This window comes from Cryptomeria japonica, chromosome 4, assembly GCF_030272615.1.
Source record: "Cryptomeria japonica chromosome 4, Sugi_1.0, whole genome shotgun sequence".
Classification (NCBI taxonomy): domain Eukaryota; kingdom Viridiplantae; phylum Streptophyta; class Pinopsida; order Cupressales; family Cupressaceae; genus Cryptomeria; species Cryptomeria japonica.
In genome coordinates this window covers 722,497,869-722,508,033 of record NC_081408.1, presented here as the reverse complement: position 1 = coordinate 722,508,033, position 10,165 = coordinate 722,497,869, and positions in this window count along the sequence as shown.

The window sequence follows — 10,165 nt, the reverse complement described above, 5'->3', positions numbered from 1 at the left end:
GCAAGGTGTATTCTTGACTTTTGCAACCATGTATAAAGGACCATCAGGTGCCCTAATAGTTTCACTAGAATCAAATGTGATGGAAGGTTCTTTAGGGTTTTCTTGCTGCTCTACAAAGTTAATCACATTCGGAGTCATAGACACAAGACCATCAGATGAGAAAGAGGAATCATTAGTCTCAATCACATTAGAGGTATGAGAAGGTAATGGATCAGTAAAAATCTTAAGATTTTGGTTAGGAGTAGCTACAGATGTGTTGCCTTTATCATTCACTCCTGAAACAGAGATAGTACTATTATCTATCAAATCTTGAATTTTACCCTTTAAAGCAAAACATTTTTCAGTATCATGCCCAGGTTGACGATGAAATTGACAAAAAGATTTGTTATCAAAATAGGGTGAATTAATCTTTGTAGGATCAATTTTCTTTATAGGAGGGAGAGTAAGCACATTTTGTTCCAATAACTTATTCATAATACTATGCAATGATTCATTCAAAGGAGTAAACTTTCTTTCTTTCTTGAAAAACTTAGAAATAGGAGGCACACCTGACGTTGCATTCACATTGTTGTTGATGATGTTTTCATTGAACTTAATGGACTCTCTGTTCGGTTTAAACTTCCCAAATGGTTGTTGACTACTATCACCCTTATCACTCAGAGCCATAGGATTTTCTTGTTCCATTTGACTCACAGTCAGTTGATAATTGTGAAGAGTTGCACACAACTGTTGGAAAGAAGTAAACTCAGAAAATAGAAGTTTGTCTCTAATATCTTTTTGTAAATTAGAAATAAAGATTCTTTGAATATCATTGTCAGGTACTGGAAAATAAATTTGAGCATACAAATGCTTATATCTACCAATGAAATCAGTCACTTTTTCTTTAACACCTTGTTTACAATGCATTAAATCAATCAAAGTAACTTTAGGACTTATATTGTTTTGAAATTGTTGAATAAAAGTATTTGCAAGTTGTTCGAAAGAAGTAATAGAATAAGAAGGCAATGAGTAATACCATTGTAGGGCTTTATCTCTTAATGTTCTAGTAAACAGTTTTGCAAGCAACCTTTGTTCATAAGCAAAATCGGTACATATTGTTTGAAAAGTCTTAACATGTGTTAGAGGATCACCTTTACCATTATAAAGCTCCAAATGCGGGATTTCAACATGCTTAGGAGGGATAGCTCGAACAATGTCAAGAGAAAGTGGGCTCGCAACATCAAATGTGGGCACACTAAACTTAGATTGATTCATAGAGGCAGTTTGTTGCTGTAAAGAAGAGACAGTTTGTGCAAGATTATTAATGGTCGCTTCAGTCGAAGAGTTCATATTAGACATGTTAGATTGTTATTGAAAGATGGTATTGATTGAGAATAAGGTGGCGGGACACTATGATAGTTAGTCATAGGAGATGATTGGAAAGGAGGAACAATACAAGGAGGAATGGAATGGTTAAATGAATTGCCCCCTTGCGTCATGTTCATTTGTGGAGATGTAATAGGGACACTCATTGAAGGAATGAATGAAGAAGTCAGATTGAATGAAGGAAGAGGGTTAATTGAAGAGGAAGGATTGCCCCCATGACTGGTGATCATGGGCGGAATATCTTGTATTGAAGTAGTCATTATGTTTGATGTAAAAGTAGGTATACTAGCAATAGAAGTTGTTAAAGGAATAGAATGATTAACTTGTGTAGGAGGTTGTGTATAACCTAAAGTTTCAGCACAACTCTTCATAGGCATCACATTCGAATCCACAATGTGTGCAATACCACGCAAAATATCAATTCCATTCTTATCGCTTTGAACCATATGTTTTAGACCCTCAATTAATGAAAGAGCTTGACTATCGGGATACTCTTGAGACATCCATTGCTGAAAATCATCAAATTGGTTATCCAATTTTGAAAGTTGTTCTATAGAAACCTCATGGAGAGCTTCTTCATCATTAAGAGGATTAGAGGAATTACCCGTGTCCTCGTTAAAAAGGCCATTCAAATTAGGTTCCATCTCCTCGGTAATTAAACCTTGGAAAGACTTAATTCTAAGGCTTCGTCTAACGGGAATAGTGTAAGTAGGGCTTATTGTTGTAAAACTCATACACTAGAGAGGGAGAGAAGATTTTGAATTTAGAGGTAGCAAATTTCAATAAAATCAGCCAATATCCTAGATTTAAGCTGTTAAATGCAATCACGACAATCTCCCGAATTTTCGGAAAAAAAAGTCAGGGACCGTAGCGAACGGAGTGCACACGGTCCTCGCAACTTTTTTCAAAATTTTCAGGGATGAAAGTTATGATGATTTTAAAGCTAATTTGAAAAAATTGAATGATTTTATGATCCGCAGATAGGCCAAATTAAAGTTGCAATCTCAAAATTGAACCCTACCAAGATTGTTGAAAAATGCAAAATTTTGAATTTTGAAAAAGAGAGGGAAACTGAAATTTTGAATTTTTATGATTTTAGAGGGAATACTAAGAGCAATGCAAGTTTTGAAATTTAAAAGTTGACTCAATTTCACGCAAAATTCAATTTTGAAAGTGGAAATCAGAGTTGTTGCAATTAAACACTTAATTTCAAAAGTCACAAATTGCAAGAATTTGAATAAAGCACTGAAATTTCGAATGAATGCCAACACACTTTTTAGATTTAGGACAGTAAGAACACAATTTTGACACAAAATTTCAATTTCAACAATTTTTGAATGATTAGAAGCCTTAATCCAAGCAATCACTAGACCAATTTTGACTTTAATTTTGAAAGTGTTAGAATTGATGAAATCAACCAAGATTCTGAATTTTAGCAGAAAAATACAGTAAGATCTAGCTCTTGAAATTTCAGAAAAAATGTCGGGGACGATGGCGCTCGGGGTGCACACGGTCCTCGCAACTTTTTTCCAAATTTTCAGGGATGAAAGATATTATGATTTTGTTGCGGAATCCAAAGTTACAGCTGATTTGGAGATGTTTTGATCAGTGAAATTGTTGGTCAAAGGTTGAATCAAGAGGGTTTTAAAAATTAGGGTTTTGACACTTAACCACTTAATTTTCAGAATTAAAGCACAAATATGAATTGACAATTTGTAATAGAAAGGTAGATCTGAAACAAGCATTAACAATTAGACATTTCACAAGCTCAATTACTAAAAAGAAAATTTTAGGGTTTTTATGCAATTAACCTCTAAAATTTGCAAAAGATCAAACATGGAAATGTAATCAAGGCATCCAATTTTCAGGTCTAACCATGAATAATCAGAAAGGATGTTCACATCAGGTTCACCAAAATGTAAAGCGGAAAATCGTGATTGAACCCTAAGTGTTCCCCACACCACTCCAAGGAGAGAGAAAGGAGGTCACTAGGGTTGACAGTTTTCACTTAGGGGAGACTTTACATTCAAAAGAGGGGTTGAAACCCACAAGATCCAATCCCACACAATGCAAGATTGGATTCTAAATGAGTTTCAAGGGTTAAGACAGCAAGGCTACCCTCTTTTGTAAAGAATGTGGATAGAAGGATTGAGCTAGGAATGCATGTAAAGTGAGAAAGATTCGCTTATAATCAGAGATAGGAATATAGGATGAAGCTGCGGACCTGGAATTAGTAGTAAAATGTCGAGACGGCACTGTCCTGCAAATTTGAGCGAAATTTGACGGGACGATGGCACCTGACGTGCACACGGTCCTCCGAAAAATCCGCGAAATGAAGGGGGATCTGTTCATCTCTACACAAGGATTCCAGATCTTCAATTACAGCCGCATACCTGCAACCTACACATAGAAAAGAGAGGATGATTGGGGGGTTAGGGATTAGGGGTTTGCCCTTAGGTCAAACCCCGGTTTTGGAATTAACCAAGAAATGAGAAATGTTGTAAATGTAAATGATTGTAATGTAATAAAGTACCAATACCTTGTTGTAAGAATGTTTGTATTCTTACATGCGAAGGTGTAAATGTTGTTGTATGTGATCTCCTCTTCAATGGTTGAATCCTTGTCTTGAATGCAACACTTAGCCTTGAATGGAGACTTAGAATGCTCAATTGCTTGAAGGAATGCTTGAATGCTTGAATGTTTAAGTATCACTTCCGCCTTTTTTCCTATCTACCCTTTCTGAGAGGGGAAATGTAGTTTATATACTTGTCAATTAGGGTTGAAAGACTGATTTTTCCGACCTTGGGCTGACATAGCAACCTTATTTTCCAATTTGCAAACTAAAAGACTCGAAGCCCCATAAGAGACCGGGCCCAAAATAGGGCCAGGGACCAGGGCGCTGGGTGCCATGGTCCCACCTCCAGGGACAACATGGTGCAAGGAGGATTAGGCCAGGGTGCTGAAAATGCAGTTTTTGATGTCATAAACAGGTTTCGGGGTCTCCATTCAGGTTCAATGTTGCATCGCCATCGTGAAGACCCAAATGCGGTCGAAATTGCAAGTGTCGCAATTTTAGGACGCTACAAGCCTTCTTGGAATTTCTTTAGTTTTCATTCTCCTAGATTATTTTAGGGCCATTTATGTCCTTGAATTTACCACCCAACTCAAGGGGATGTATCTTATTCTATTTCAAATCTTTGTCATTTATTAAATACTTAGTTCATCTTCAATCACTGAAATTAGGACCAGATATGTTTTCATAGGCCTTGACTTCTATATCTATTTTTAGAGACCAAATTTTGGGAAGACTATGGCACCCAACTCCTTAGTGCAGCCAAAATTTCGTGAAAAAGTTTGAGATTAAAGTGCAAGCCTTCACAATATAGAATCTAATTTCTATTTTTGTATTTTATCATTTTTTGTCATCTTTTTCTCAAAACCTTGTGATCCATATATAAGATTTTATATTTTCTCATTTTGAAATATAACTTTGATGATAGTGAAGCTCTAACAAATTGATTACTCAACTTTGCAAATCTAAAGCATTATCTAAAATCTAAATTTTTCAGCATTGATCATTCACCATTGTTATAAGATAATTGAAGCTTCAAGGAATGTTGGAGGATAATAGAGTTTACTAATTTATGATCATCTTGTACCTTTTCTATGGTTCTATATTGTTCTCATATTTTTGAGTTTCGATCTCTAGATCAAAAAGTTACTATTACATTGTCGTCCTTTACGCCTTTATGCACTTTTGAGTTAGCTTGTACACTACCTTTTGATTAATTCATCTAAGAATCCACACTAACACACTTGAGTAGGGTATCCTTTTTATGTTTATGCATGTCACTACTCATCACAACCTTATGCACACTTAATGTTCAAAACACACACTTTATTTTAGTGTCAATTAGGCTATTTGTGGAAGTAAGAATACCAAAACAAAGGATTGACTAAGGCAATATTGTGTATAGCCACAACCATTTCCCCTCTCTTTGTACTTATGCAGGTATAGATCCATAATCTTCTGATAATGTGAAGATACATGGATATGAGATTTATAGAGATGAATATTGTCATCACAAATTTATGAGAAAAAGCCTAAATGAGGGTGTCGTGCACCTAGTCCTACTTGTTTAAATTAGGTTTTCAAGTGATAGAAGCTTAGATCGTAATGATTCTAGATTTAGATATTTCCTTTAGTTTGTGTAAATTTAGGATAAGTGCCCTTGTGGCTAGGTTGGCCATCTCATTAGGCTACAAGCATTCTATACGGTTGGCATATTGTTGATCGACTTTCATATTTAGTTAGAGATATACTTCTTGTTTGGTAGTTCAATGTCTAGATAGCTCTTTATACCTGCAGCATCGACATTCCCATTTCTTGTCTTTGGTCAACAAAGTTCATTTAGCCATTGATCGGGCTTTATCGATGGCTCCTTATCTCCTGGCGACGTTTTTTCATCGAGTGCCTCGACTAACATTGCCTCGGCACATATCCAATAGTGGCACAGCTGCTCTGCCCAGTCTCTCACCGCTTCGTTTTTCAATTGTAGCAATCCTCTATCTCTCCGGCGTACATTCTCCTGCTGATGAACTTGCCCTGACCACGTAGGCTTCGCACTAGCTTCGGTCTCAACCGCCACATGTCAAATTTTCTCCCACCCACCCAGTTGACATACCCTCCATGTGGTAGCCAAAATTCCTTCCACACACCTCCATGCGACAAGATCCAACCGTCTGATTACACAGGAAGGGTCCATTCAGCCTACTGACCAAGCAGCTCATCCTACCATGTAGTGACACCTAAGCTGCCACATGGCGATACTTTATTCACTAGATTCGCTACGTCACTCCAAGTGACAAATCAGCCTACCACATCACCTGCCACTTCTGCCATGCAAGCACCACATAAGCGTATGAGAATCCATGTCATCTTTATACTGCCACGTGACATAACTTCATTCGCTTGTACAATTTGTGTAAGGGGGAATTTGTTGTGATGGCCAAATGGGCATCAAATTTAAGCCCCCAGACTGCTGACATCAATAGTCTTTTAAAAATTTAGACCCCCTTTTCAAATACATGTTTTATCTTGCAGGCAGATTTTGGAGGCTCATATCTCAGTCATCCAACATCTTTTTTGAGTGCAATTATTTTTTATTTAGGATATTTTTTTGTGCTCTCCATAGTGCTATGGTCAGTTTTTGATTTTGGTGGATAGAATTTCTAGAAATTTCTATTTTTCATAGCTTAGTTGTCCAGTTCTCATTTTTACAACTTTTGGGTCATGACGCCTTTTCAGGTGTCATTTTTTTCTGAAAGCGCATGAATTTTTATCTATTTCACATTTATGCTATCAATTTGTAGTGATTGTGAATAGAAAACTTACTTTCAGCATATGATCATTTTTGGCCTATTTTGGCACTTCTAATTCTTGGATCTTAGTTTTGTATTTTGCATTTGTCATTTGAGTTTGCTATAGCCCACTTTGGATAGTTGTAAATGCTAAAATCAAAAGTCTACCTTGCCTTATTTTGCAAGTGCCCATTGTGCACACACTAAGTATAAAGTGTCAAATCGTCATTATTTTTTTGAGCGGAGGAGGTTCTTTGCTTGAGTAAATTCGCGGGGTGTCTTGTGTGATTGTGCCTCCCTTGCTCTCTCTTTGGGACTCTTTTGACTTTCAATTATGGGTTCTTTTAAGTTTCCACTTCAACTCCACATAATTATACAACTTAGAAAGTTAATGCATGGAGTAAACTCATGGAAAAAAGGATTAGCTCGTTACATTGATTTCAAAACCATTAAATGCTAATTTAAAATTGGATTGGCTCATTAAATGTACTATGGCTCTTGGAACATTAAGGAAATATGTATCAACTGATCCTGTCTTTCATATTGATAAGTGTAAAACAATTAAGGATGCTTGGGAAAAACATGCTCAATTGTATGGCGAAGCTGATGAGATTACGAGTTACAAGCTTGACAATGATCACACAAATTTATACCCTAAGGATTTTGATACAATCCAAGACTATGTAACTAAGGCAATTGAACTAAGAGCACAACTAAAGGATTGTGGCATTAATAAGAAGGATGCACAATTGGTCTTCAATTTGTTGGACAAGCTTCCTTCAGAATATGTAGCTTTTGTTTCTAGTTTCCACAATCATCAATTGACAATGGGGAGTTCCTATACTACACCATCTTTTGATTCATTCAAAAATATGTTGATGCTTGAACAATCAAAGTTGAACACAATGAGTATACTTAGGTCATCTAAGTCACATGATTTGGTGGCTAATCATGAGAAACATTCCAACAAGAAGTAGAAGAAAGAAAAGCCAAAGCCATAGAAGGATAAAGCACAATCTTCCTCTCCTTAATGGGAATTATCAGAGAAGGTGAAACTTACTTGTGCATATTTCAAGAATTTAGGACATGATGAACACCATTGTTACAAGAAGGATATTGATGAATTGAAGCATCTTCTTTAGAAGAATAGAATCAATTTGCCTTCTAGAATGTCTACTTTAGCTTCTTCTTCCAAACAAGAAGAATTTGATAAGGAAAAGAGTCACACTTTTGGGACAAGTAAAGGACTAGCTCTTTGTGCTACTACAAGTCATAATTTAGGGATATGGCTTCTAGATTCAGGAGCTTCTCATCATATGGCATCTTCATAGTCTATGTTCTCTTCATTTGAACATTGCAATAAGCAATTGCTTTTGATGGGCAATCATAAATATATGAATGTAATTGGGAAGGGACCTATTGATATTAGGGATGGAACCTTCAATTATGTGTTGTGTGTACCTCACTTAACAAATAATCCTCTTTCCACATATCAAATCACCCATGGTGCACTAAGAAAGGTTGTGGAGTTCACACCTGATTCAGTTATCATTAGACACTTGGAGAGTAGAGCTATCATTGCTATTGGGGTGGTTGATAATGTATCTCAGTTGTACTCCTTTTCAAATTGTTCTTATTGATGACTTTACTTCTTTAGATGATGATCACACTTCTAGTGTGGATTCTCGTATTGAGGAGAAATTTGGTTACTTGAACTTGTGTGTTCTCACCTATGATCTAGATCTTGATCCTTGCATTACATATCCTCCTATTGATATCACACCTACTGTTGCTCCTGGTGATTCTTGTGTTGCTCCAATTTTGGCTTCTTGTGATTCAATGCAAAAGGATATACATTGTCTTCTAGATATATTTCCTTGGGATGAATACTTGGCATACATTGTAGGTCTGTTTGTGGAGTCCTACACTACAGATTTGGGAGAGATCATTGATGGCATTCATCTTCTCCTTGATGAAGATGATCCTTCTTCAGTTATTGTGAGGGAGCACTATGACCTTCTTGCGCATTCTCTACATGATCATTCTTTAGATTTTGATGTGTTTGTTGATACACATGTACAACATTTGGAGGAGGTATCTTTATTTTTAGAGGAGACATTTGACTCTTTGGACCATGTTCTACATTTATCTTCACTAGATCCTGGATTGTCTTTTTGAGCAGTTTGGCCTAGTACACCTTCTTTGGAGAGGGAAACTTTTGACATCAACATGGGGACACTTGAGAAGCTTCTAAAGACTCTATACATCTTGAGTTTTATTCCTACATCTTCCTTTCAAGATTGGAGATACTCCATACATACACCTTTATTTTTTTTCTTCCTAAGAGGACAAACATTGTTCAATTCTCTTGGAGAAACTTCTACATCCAATTTGGAGCATCTACCATTGGTGCACACTCTACATTGAGGGGGGCTACTTGGTCACTCTTTTCTCTTATGGGGGAGACTTTTTCCTCAAACGAGGTTTTATCCTTCTCATTCTTCTTTGAGAGTTCTTTTGTATTTTCATCTTTCTATTGGGTTTTTTTTTTTCCCACGGGGTTTTCTCCTTTTCTTCATTGAGAGAGATTGCATTGCATTTGTACATGGGTAACTAACATGGCCTAATAGCTGGGACCCATCTTGCATTGTTAACTTAAGTCTAAATTCCCCTCAGTCGCACTTAGGGGGGGTGTTGGTGTAATTAATTTATTTTATTCATCTCCTAGGATATAATTACACTTTACTTAAGCTTACTTAGGGAATTGCATTGGAGTAGTTGGAAAATTTCCACTTTAGGTAGACTTACCCTTTCCTAGAACCCATAGTTATTTGTGTTAGGTGTTGAGTTCTAACTAACTCCTACCTACCCTTGCATTTTATTCAACCACATGCCATTAAATTATGTGCTCTCATTTCCTTTTACTTTGCCTGTATAAGCAATCTTATGTATATTGTTTATTCATTCAAATATTTGCTCCATTGATACAAATATAGTTTATTCTTGACACATTTATTCTATCTTGTTTACGTGCTTTCCATTTTGTCTCTATATCTTGGGTGGTTACCTTCATACCCAATTCTTAGAAGATGTTGAAGAGGAACCCAAGGAATGATATGATTGGCAAAGGATAGTTATGAAGTTTGGGGTCCTCAATAGAAAAGTGAAGAACCTAGAATAAATTAAAATTGTTTGGGATGTGAAAGAAATACGAACTAGATTAGGAAGCTATAGGGTGGTATTGAGGACCTAATAACGATCAACTGTTATCTAATGAAAAAATGTGTTATGTAGGTTGTGACAGTTGCTAAGAAGATAAAGAGAGAGAAGAAAAGAAAGGGCCCTATTATGACAAATAGTGGAAGTATGGAGACAAAGAAGAAAAGTAGACTTCTCCCATGAGAGGAGGAATTTAAAAACATTCTTGATAGTTTAGGCT